We start from the raw sequence: 10546 nt of genomic DNA on the forward strand, positions 1-10546 counted from the left end.
TATAGAGATGAGTCGTCCTTACCATTATGTAAACACGGTTTCAGATGCACCGTGCTCATTTCATCTTGATTTCATTCACACGATAATCAATGTGCATATATTCGAATTTTATATTGCTTTTGTGTACTCAAAACATGTGTGACGTTTTGTAATTTATGTTTGACTCCAAGTGGCAGTGAGAGCGCTGTAGTCCCAGTAAACACAGAATAGCCTTTCTTTTTTTTTTTTTTTTTTTTTTTTTTTTTTGTAAAGTTATGATAGTGTCCTGTGTTTGCTGGTGTAAGACTGTTGGGTCGGGCCTATGTCAGGTTCATACTAAGTTGGAATCCATGAGCAGGTATTCTGCTACTTGGGTATACTGAGTACGTTCAGCTTTGCCGCCGCATCCTCTTTGTGTGTGTAAAGTAGCTACAACTGCCAAGAAAACATCTCATTTTTAAGCGGCTAACACAAATGATAATAGTGTTTGCCAATGTCTGTCCTTAAATATAACAGTTGACCAACTCAAACGCCCACTTCCGTAGTCTTCGGAGCTATGGTGTTCACGGAAACATCCGCAGTAAACTGGTGCCTAGCTGATAATGAACCAACCTTTGCCACAATATAAGCGCTGTGTAATATAGCTATAATTCATCAGTCATGGGCATGTTTATATAACAATGGTATGATATCATTAGGGGAACGGTGCCATGCAAAAAGTACACGTATATTATAGTTGCAGATATTGTGTTTCTTAGATCTCGAGTCAATATAGTATCGAAAGGTAAGGCATTGGTTCTTGTCCGTTACGTGATGTGAAATTTATCAGTATACCAATTTTCATTTTTAATGACAAAATTTCTCTTCTTGGTCGCAACAACATTGTGAATGTTGGATAAAGTAACGTGTGGGAATGTGACTTGACAACACTTAAAAGAATCGCTGACTATAGTTATCTTGCGTAGGATATTCCATATTGCCCGCTGGAGTCATTTGTCACAATTTTACATACATTCAAGGTGAGTGTTTTGCTGTTGAGAGATAAGAAAAGAGCACTTTGTACATAAAATGTTGCGTGGAAAATTAATGGAGTCTGTGGAAGCAATTCTGGTTGGATTTCTCATACTGGAAAGCAATGTGTTTAGCCTTGGAAAAAAGCATATCCGAACGCTCACTGAAACATTTGCTTCCAGTGCGTATTAAAAAGGCAATGTTACTATTGATGAACCTCACGCCATGTTCAATTTTACAGGGATGGTTTGATATGAACTGCCAGAGGCGAGAATTTAAACCCTGGCGCATTTTAGTCTATTTATATCAAAGGCAAAAAAAGGAAAGAGTAATAATTACATATAGCATTATTTGTAATACATCTGGTTGGTGTAATTTATTGTGTGAACACTTTAGGAGAAATATATAACAAGAAACATATATAATGTAATTGTCAAACTGTCTTCATATATCTGCAGAATTTATTCTAAAAAATATTCCCTGGTTCGGTGTTTAAGACCTCCTGTTAAATTAAAGAAATTGTGGAAATCATAAAAAATTGCAAATTAGATGCCAAGGATTGTATCCCATAGTCAGACACGTGTACACTCTTACAGAATAAGAAACTAAACAGATAGCAAGTAGGATCATCTTTGGCTGTTCTTTTGCCTCTTAAGTGGTTTTTTCTTTGATGGTATGCCTCCCACTTTAATTAAAACAAGTGCTGTCAATTAAACTCAAGAAGAGGAGATATTTCACGAGCCTTCCTCTTGACTCAAGCTTGAACAAAGTTCTTTTGATGTGAGATTTTGTGTACCGACAACAAACGGCAACTCGTGTTTTTTTTTACCCCTTTCTACTTCTCTTGATTCGTTTTGTCACTGCTATAGACTATTTAATTTATTTCGCTATTTATCTCATTTCATAATATTTCATACTTTCAGAATGAATATATGTATTTTAAAAATAAGTTACAAGTGTTATTGTAGATGACAAGGCTGTGTCCATTACTTGGGCAGGAACATTTGAATAACTAAAGGGACTGGATTACAGATCACCAAGCTCGTATTAGAAGATATGGCAGAAGTCTTTTTTCACGTGAGTGTAACCCAGATATGTAAGTAACTGTGTTCTGATAATCTCAATTTTGATTTATTTCATAACTGGAATAGAATTTGACATTCACTTTGCCAAATGGCAAACGCATTTGTGAAAAATAAGGTCACGCTTTTGTTGCTTAATGTAGAGATGCCTGGCTCCAATCCATGAAAGGTAATTAACGAAATGTCTCTTCCTCAGTCCCACTCACCGTTAAAAACGAATTAAAATATCACCGATGAATTTCTTCGTTTATTTTCATATCACTTGCCACGATCAAAGATCACTTAAGACCATCTGTGTAAACTGAACTGTGCCTGCGTATTGTTTATTAAAGAGACCCAGGTGGTCCATGGCATGGATGCTAAACGGTATGTCACGGACTGTGGAGAGGTGCTAGGTTTATCTCTAGGACGAACATCAGCGCCTGTTGGTAATGTGTTAACACTTCACCGTTTGAGTCTCGCGCATGGGTGAGCGTGATACGTCGAAATTCGAGAAACGCAAAGACACAGAGCCTACAAGTGGAGGGGAACGCTTGGTAGACGCTGGAAGAGCCTGTGCTGGATAATATTTTAGATATATGAAGACAGATTGATAGCACCCTGACTGAGATGGCTACTTTATTTACGTTTCGAGTTTTAAGAAGCCATTTTGTGAAGCCGTAGACGCGTGTTGCATTCCGTAAACGCCATCGCTTCACTGAAATCCCCGATTCGGACGCGCATCTGCCTCTTGTAATTTATTTGAGTGATAATGTTTTCGTAGACAAGAAAATCCTTCGAAATGTAAACTGTTGAGTCACTCCGTCCAGGTTTCTAGCCGTCAGCGCCTCTTGTAGCACACTCACACGACGCTGTGTCGAGCAATTTCCCTGCACGCCATATAGCCTCAACATATTGTTTCCTTTTATTCTGCATATTCAGAAAACGCCAACAGCCATCTGCTTGAAATCTCATTAGCCTCTCCGCCAGAACTGCAGTAAATATCAATAAACTTGCCATCCACCTGGGCATGTTCGGAGTGTGCATTACAGGAAATATCATAGTAAACCAACCCCTTGGGTCATTATTCATGGTATTTATTTGGCTAAGGAGTCCTACACCTGATTATTACTATGAAATACGAGGCTCGGCTTCGCTGGAATCTTGCAGTCGCAGCTGAGTGAAGGGCAAGAAAGTAGTAGATTATTGGGAGTTTCCGATTCACGCTGCTACTTGGAGTGACTTATTGCCGATTGAAAGGTTAGTAAAGTTTATTGGATTTCTCTCTCTTTCTCCATCTCTCTCTCTCTCGCTCTTTCTCTCTTCTTATGCCTCTTCCTCTTCCTTTTTTTTCTTTTTTGCTCTGCCTCTCTTTAATTCCTTATCTTTCTTTCTTATCTGGGTGGAGTTAATGACATAAAAAATGGAACCTTTGTCTACCATTGTATGCTCTTTGAAAGAATTCATATTTAATCAAATGGCTAAGAGCAGACTTTGTAATAACGTAAGGGGAGATATTATTTTTGAACTGCACTTAAAGCACGGCCGAATATTAGAAATCTGCAAACGCGAACAGATGCTCCAAACTTGTTTTAATAACGAAAGAAATGCATATGAACTCACAGCTGTTTTGCTGGTGCCCGAGTCCCGACCCAGCCAACGAAGCATATGTTGATTACCTAGATTTCCCCCTACTGCTCGGAAAAATTTGTTTTCTAGAAGTACAGGAATCTCACCTTGCACGAAACATCGGGCAATTACTAGGAATTATCGGGTTACTGCGGAAATTACAGTGTTAGCAGTCACAAGAAGTTAAATGCATATGCAAGATGCGGTGCATTATTTCATTTTATGGCATTAATTCACACAAAAGTGATTTCCCTCCAGCGGGGGCTTTTATTTTGCGTTCATTTGCGGTCTACTGTACTTATTCGGCTCTTCTCACTTAACTCAAATATTCATGTTTCCCTTTTCTCCATGCCAGTCTGCGAATATATGTTGTACTTAATTTTCCTTAACAAAAAAATGCAAAATGAAAACCCCACCTCATAACAAAAAGGGGGATTTATCATTCGAATGCCTGTTTTCAAAGACTAAAATAGTCATAAACGGTAATTTACAGTACAATTTTTTTTTTTTTTGGAAAATTGTTAACTCCGTGCTATAGCGCGGTTTTCAGGAAATTAAAAAGTAGATGAAAAAATCCCGCAGGCAATTCGGCTGATAAATATCTGTTTTAAAGTGTTTCAAGGCTAATTTCGGTTTTTGTTCTTCCTCTTTCTATGGTTATTTTGTTTGAAACACATACGCAATTGCAAATTAGACAATCCCTATCTCAAACTGTGGTTCAAATGTTTGAGGTCGGTTTTTAATGCATGGAAATTATTTGGTAAACGCATAATTTCATTCCAGTGAAGTAAACGTTTACTTTGCTGCAATACTTCTCTGTTTTGCTGCAAAAATATTATGAAGAATAGAATAAATGCGTGTATATTTTAAAATGTTTATGCATATTTTTTGAAGGACGGGTTTTATTTTAATCATTATTATGTATTATTATATATATATTCGTGTATTTTTGTTAACTTATTATCATCCTATTTTTGCATGAAATATGAAATCAAATTAACAATCACAGTGAATCGAAACTTAAAGCGGTTTGTGTATTTGGTTTTCAGTTGTTCCTGCTTACGGATTGATAGCTTAAGGATTCTTTCTCCATTCATCAGTTGTGTTGTTCGTATTCAGAGGCGGATATTGGGGTGCCAATGGGTCGCAGAGATGACGACGGTGGCGGGAGGCGAAGGTCAAGGTCGTCAGGAAGTAGGTCAGGTCGCGCAGGCCGAGACCAAAAATGTGCCAAACAAAAAGAGAAGCGTCACGCCAAGAAAGGCGAATGGCGACACGTGAAAAGCCAACACCTCAAACGACGCTTTGACATGCACGGTCACCACTCACACCATTCCCATAAATCCAGCAACACCGTCGGAGGACTTGTTAAATTGACTGCCCCCAATCCATCGATGTACACCCACCAAAACAGCACAATCTCCACGTCCAGCTCTGACATTGAGACTCAAGACACTCCCACGAGGCGAAAAACTCACCGTGGGATAAGTCACATTTCTGAGGTGTCCCTTATGTCGGACAGCTCTGAAAAACAAAACAAAAGTGGCCGTAAATGTTGCCGGATATCAGTGAATTGTATTTGTAAATTTCTGGGTGGTGTTGGCGCACTGGCCGTGGTTGGGGTACTTCTGCTGTTGTTTTTATTGTAGCGGCGCAAATTGACGGTGATATTCAATTAATTGTATGGATCTGATCTTAAAACTCGATTTTAAAAAATGAAAGGACAGAGAGGTTTACTCTACATTAACCACGCACACCGATACAAAATGCGACGGGATTATGCTGCATGTACGTGTACAGTAACGAAAATGTGAAAACAAAAAATGTAAACTTCATATTAGCGGATAGAGTGGATGGTGCTGTGTTCAATGAGGACCCTCTTGTGGAAAACAGGCATATTTGATATAAGAATGCAATTTGAAACAAAACAATAAACAAGATGGAATAGAAAAACACGGTTATCCATACATGTACCACCAGCAACATATACCTTTTTCATGGAGGTTTATATTAACTCCACATCTGCAAACATTTTTTCATTAACCCTTGGATTAGATTTGCGGTGAGGATATTGATGTCAACGTGAGTAATTTCCCTTAAAATGAGAGGAAAATAGGAATATAATTTTTTAGATAATGTAACCCAAGCCTAAAAAACCCAAAAAGTAAAAACAAATAAATAAATAGCTTTATTTTTGAGTAATGAACATTGCGTTTCTTTCCTCACTTCAGCCGGAGAGCTATCTCAATGTTGGTCGAGTGACCTTTGGATTTCACCGTTTGTTTATCCACGAGATCCCATTTGTTTTTCTATGTCATTGCCTTGATGGGCTTTGTCGGCACCAACGAGTGCACCATGTGGGGAAGGTATTTTGTGGCTGGAGGGGTTTACTCAGTCGGACGCATACACGCAATAAAAAGAGGAGATATGGGAACGCACTGCGTTGAAGTAGTCGACGTGGAGCGCGGTGCAAAGATGCCGGGTATTTGCTGTCCATTGGTTTTTGCCATAATAGGATGGACTGTGAATGTTAATTATCATTCAGGGTCGTTGATATTTTAATGAATAATATATGTTTTAGACGAGAATGTATTTGAATGGTTCAACTATCAATACCACTCTTTTGAAAACATCTCAGAATGTTTTTTTTATGCACAGACACAGATGTGTCTGTACATATAGCTGTCACCTGCGTCTGTCATCTGCATCTGTCATCGACGTCGTTGTCCCCGTCGTCGCCGTGCACTATTTGACCGTTTGTCTTGAAACTTACAGCACTGTTGAATATTCATAAAATACAGGTCAAATTCGAAAATCAGCTTGATCGGACCATTTTTCCTAAAGTTATGCGATTTTCTCATCTTTTCAAGCATATTTTATCCACGGTTATTATAAGAATAAATGAAAATTGTTTCATCTTTTGTCTTCAAATTTACAGAACTGATGAATATTCATAAAATGCAAGTTAAGTTCGAAAATCATCTTGACCATTTTTTTCTTTTTTAGCATATTCTATCCTTCGTAATAGAAATAACATAAAAACCGGGTGGAAAAACCTCTTGCAGGACTGACTAATAGTACTAATGTGCAGATCAAATTCGAAAATTATCTTGATCGGTTTTGTTTTGATGAAGTTATGCTTTTTTTCTTAAATGTTGTATGCAGTTGGTTCCTCCTGAGATTCAGTGCTTAGACACGTTATCAGTCTCATTATTGAACTTATTACACACCCAAGTGTTCTTTTGAAATTTTCTGCATCTTAACAATTTTGTTAGTTGATTATATGAAATTATGGTAAAACTATTATGGTGTATTGTGCAATAAAAAAGTCATAAATGGATATAAATTCATATCAGTGCATTTAGTCAGATTTAACCCTTCACTTTCTTCAGAATCTTAGAATGGAGCAAATTAGAAATTCAAAATCGTTCTATTGATATTTTTTGTTCTATTGATATTTTCATCTCAACATTTTTTTAGTTGATTAAATAAAAAGGATTGTTATTTATTTATTATTTTTTGTATTATGTAAAAAAGTGGACCTTTCCTATTATATGTCTGTATATTTGACAGCTTTGCTGCCTTTTTTTTTACTCTTTTAAAATACGTTAGGAGGTAGGGTGTACATTTCTAGAAAACAACTTTCTATTTATTTATTTATCATAAGCAACATAGTTTCAATACATGATCTGCCAACAAAAACATTAATTAAACCAAAAATGATATTGACATAGGGAATGTTGAACACACAACTCCTTTTTACTGATTACGTAATTTTATTAAAAGTATTTATGTTTTTAAGACGATTTTATTCTTTAATTTTGATCGCCTTTTTATTGCGTATATCAAGCAATTTTTTCCAAAGTAGCCTTTCCTTTCGTCAAGTTTTAGAGATACACTAAGAAACCACAGTCTTCAGGTGTTCATGACCACACTTTGAATGCTTTAATCATTAAAACATCTCATACGGACTGCTGATTTTTGTGAAAACAAACATCCGCCAGTATAAACAATCGCCCCATTTTACTCACATTTTAGATACGATTTAAACAATGTAAGAAGTCCGTTAATGTCGCACATGTTGGTTGGCTGGCTAAATATGTACATACGCAGTTGGTAACAATCCCTTGAAAATGTCAACGGCATTAAAGATAATTTATCCTGTTGAAAACTTTGTTGTTGCATGTTTGGTTCCTAGAAACGCAATTATGAATGAAGTGGGGGTTGCTATAGACCTTGTGATATTTCCTGTGGTTATTTTGTTTTGCCAATTTGCCATGATCTGCATAGTTGGGTCCTGGGATTAGAAATCTATTTTACGGACAGACGCCTTCGCTCATAGGTAGACTTCACAGTTTTTGACATAAAGTTGTGGCATTGGCATTAGAAAAACGATACTTAAGTCCTGGAAAAATAAAACCAATAACAGTGACTGTAAAAATAATGCTACATGTACATTCTCAACTTTGAAAACAATGTTACCCGAGCTCAGTACCAAAGCGCTTATTTACTTTTGCATTTATCTTTCATTATTACTATTAGTTTACAGCTAATGTCGGGAGAAATTGAATAGAATCAGTTTTAGTGAAAAAGCGTAAATCAAACACCAGGATTTTTTTCACAAACCACAATATACTGTACTCGTAACTTCACACATTGGCGCGGAGTATGGACTTCTGTCTTGTTAGAAAGTAATATACAAGGTTTAGTTCATTACACGTATAGTTCAACACGTTATGTTGGTGGTAGTTCGACTATTACATTGATATACGGCAATAGTTGAGTGTCAGAATAAATCCAATTTACTGTGTTTTACGTCCCAAAAACGGGGGTTTAAAATGAGAAATGCACAAAGATTTTCTACTTTTTGGTTGGAAGAGACGTGGAACAATGTTGTTTTATCTTTGACGTACAGCTAAATAATACCATAGACATTCAGCGGTAAAGTTGGAACGTTTGCATAAGGTAGGACTCTATTTTATAGTGTTTCCTTTTCTTCATTGTTGTGTTTTAGCATTAATGTTCAACGACTGCTCTCACGCCGGCGTTGCTTCTCTGCAAAACAGAATCCAGCTGAATAATGTACTCAGAACTTGGCTGTAGTAAATATATTTTGATTCTAGCCTTGTATATAAATTTTCTTGTCGGAATGCAAAATAATAAAACGCTGACATATACAAAAGTAAAATATTTGGTTGCACCCAAAGAAATAGCTTTTTATATTTCTATGGTTGCATCAGAATGGGCAGGGACGACGACAGACGCCATCGGCGACGCGGCGGCCAATGCGCTAGAAAACAAAAAGATGACGAAAAAAGAGCCGCTAAAAAGGGCCAATGGGGACGCGTCTCTAATCCTCATCTTAAGCGCAGATACGGCGACAGTCCCCACGATGGCTCAGCTGTGCTGATTGGTGGACTGCAAGGATCTCCATCGCGTGCCAAGACGAAAGCAACAGTGGCACCTGTGATTCCAAAGACTAAGTTTTCAAATGACGCAAATGTGTATGGTTCGTCTACAGTAAGAGTTGACAACGTACCGTCAACTGGGTCGTCAAGAAAATGTCAAAGAGGTGACACTCACGTCGATGAATTGATGTCGGACCTGCCATTATGGTTGGACGATGATAACCCAAATGTTTTCCAAACGAAGTGTAAAGTCAGATGGAACACAGTGTGTAAATGTTTAGGTGGCTTTGGGTCGTTCGCAGTCGTGGTGACTCTTCTTCTTATATTTTTACTTTAAAGATGCATACAAAGTCAATTTGTTGTCACAAAAACCAACCAAATGCCAGCATATAGTTTCAAGTAGTATAACTAAGAGAATTACCAAAAGGCATCGTTTAATTTTACCCGAAAATGATGTTTGAAGGGATTTTTCTGCTGGCATTCTAAGCTGTATGTCAATGGGGCAGGAAAGTAGGTCACGAAAGTAGGTTAAATTTACAACCAAAAATTTAAAGAAAGGAGCAGTCTAAAGGTCTTTTATGGCTGATCGAGTGTTCTAATCAGTTTATACTTGGCTTGTCAAATTTATTTGAGTCATATAAGAATCTAGTAGAAGTGGTTTACATGTTTTACTGGGAATCCACGCTCCACCGATGCTCGGTTCGTATGTACCTAAATATGCTGTGATTTTACTCGACATTTGATAATACGCCCAAATGCGTCCTCCTTAACCCGGTGAAAAGGGAGTATGACGGCGACTTTGATTAAGATTTAACCATTTGTGAAATGTTGCTACTTCTTCATTAGAACATTCTACAACATTGTTCGTCACAAGCTGAAAAGGCTTTTCTTCTTTTAACACATAACCCAAAAAATGGTATTACTAACACATGGTATTTTTCTTATAGTGAATAATGGTAAACATACATTATGAAAATACTCGACAATATTTTGTCAAAGAAACATAATGCGGTTGGTTTATATTGGAAAACTGTAGTGTACATTTCTGAGCGGGAAGTATACCTAACGATAAAGTTTATGTGAGGTGGCAGTGTTGCTGAAACATAATGAACACTATTTATACTTTTAATGGCAAGATTTATTTTTACCAGAACTTTCTCTATTTATCTGTTTATATTCTATGTATTCCACTTCATTTCATTTTATTCTATTTTATTTCATTTCATAATATTTCATTTATCGTTGTTTGGAACGGTTTCCTGGGAGCTTATATAAATGTCATCATTCTATACAGAACAAAAGACTCTGAAAGTACATGTATTTTTACTAAGTCATATTACTCCATAGTGCATGCGCGCGTGTGTGTTAGCATGTGCGCATTACGTGTATTCCGCTAATTGCGTTTCATAATTCACGTAACACCTTGCCGTTCCCCTAGGCACGAACACCTCCGCGCAT

At 37.1% G+C, this 10546-nt stretch overlaps 1 long non-coding RNA gene across 6 annotated transcripts; it reads left to right on the forward strand.

Moving 5' to 3' along the window:
• Positions 1–443: 443 nt before the first annotated feature.
• LOC106156574 (uncharacterized) lies at positions 444–9673 on the forward strand. 6 transcript variants are annotated; one of them, XR_015335522.1, is made up of 6 exons: positions 444–998; positions 1959–2086; positions 2350–3311; positions 4730–5762; positions 5912–8645; positions 8921–9673. It is a non-coding gene; the product is annotated as an uncharacterized LOC106156574 (long non-coding RNA). The 6 variants fall into 6 exon arrangements; XR_015335523.1 differs by lacking the exons at positions 5912–8645; positions 8921–9673 and having other exon boundaries at positions 455–998; positions 1959–2067; positions 4730–5873; XR_015335524.1 differs by lacking the exons at positions 5912–8645; positions 8921–9673 and having other exon boundaries at positions 456–998; positions 2405–3311; positions 4730–5873.
• The last annotated feature ends 873 nt before the right edge of the window (positions 9674–10546 follow it).

The sequence above is a fragment of the Lingula anatina genome, chromosome 7, assembly GCF_051362555.1.
Source record: "Lingula anatina isolate TDL-2025a chromosome 7, LinAna3.0, whole genome shotgun sequence".
NCBI lineage: Eukaryota > Metazoa > Brachiopoda > Lingulata > Lingulida > Lingulidae > Lingula > Lingula anatina.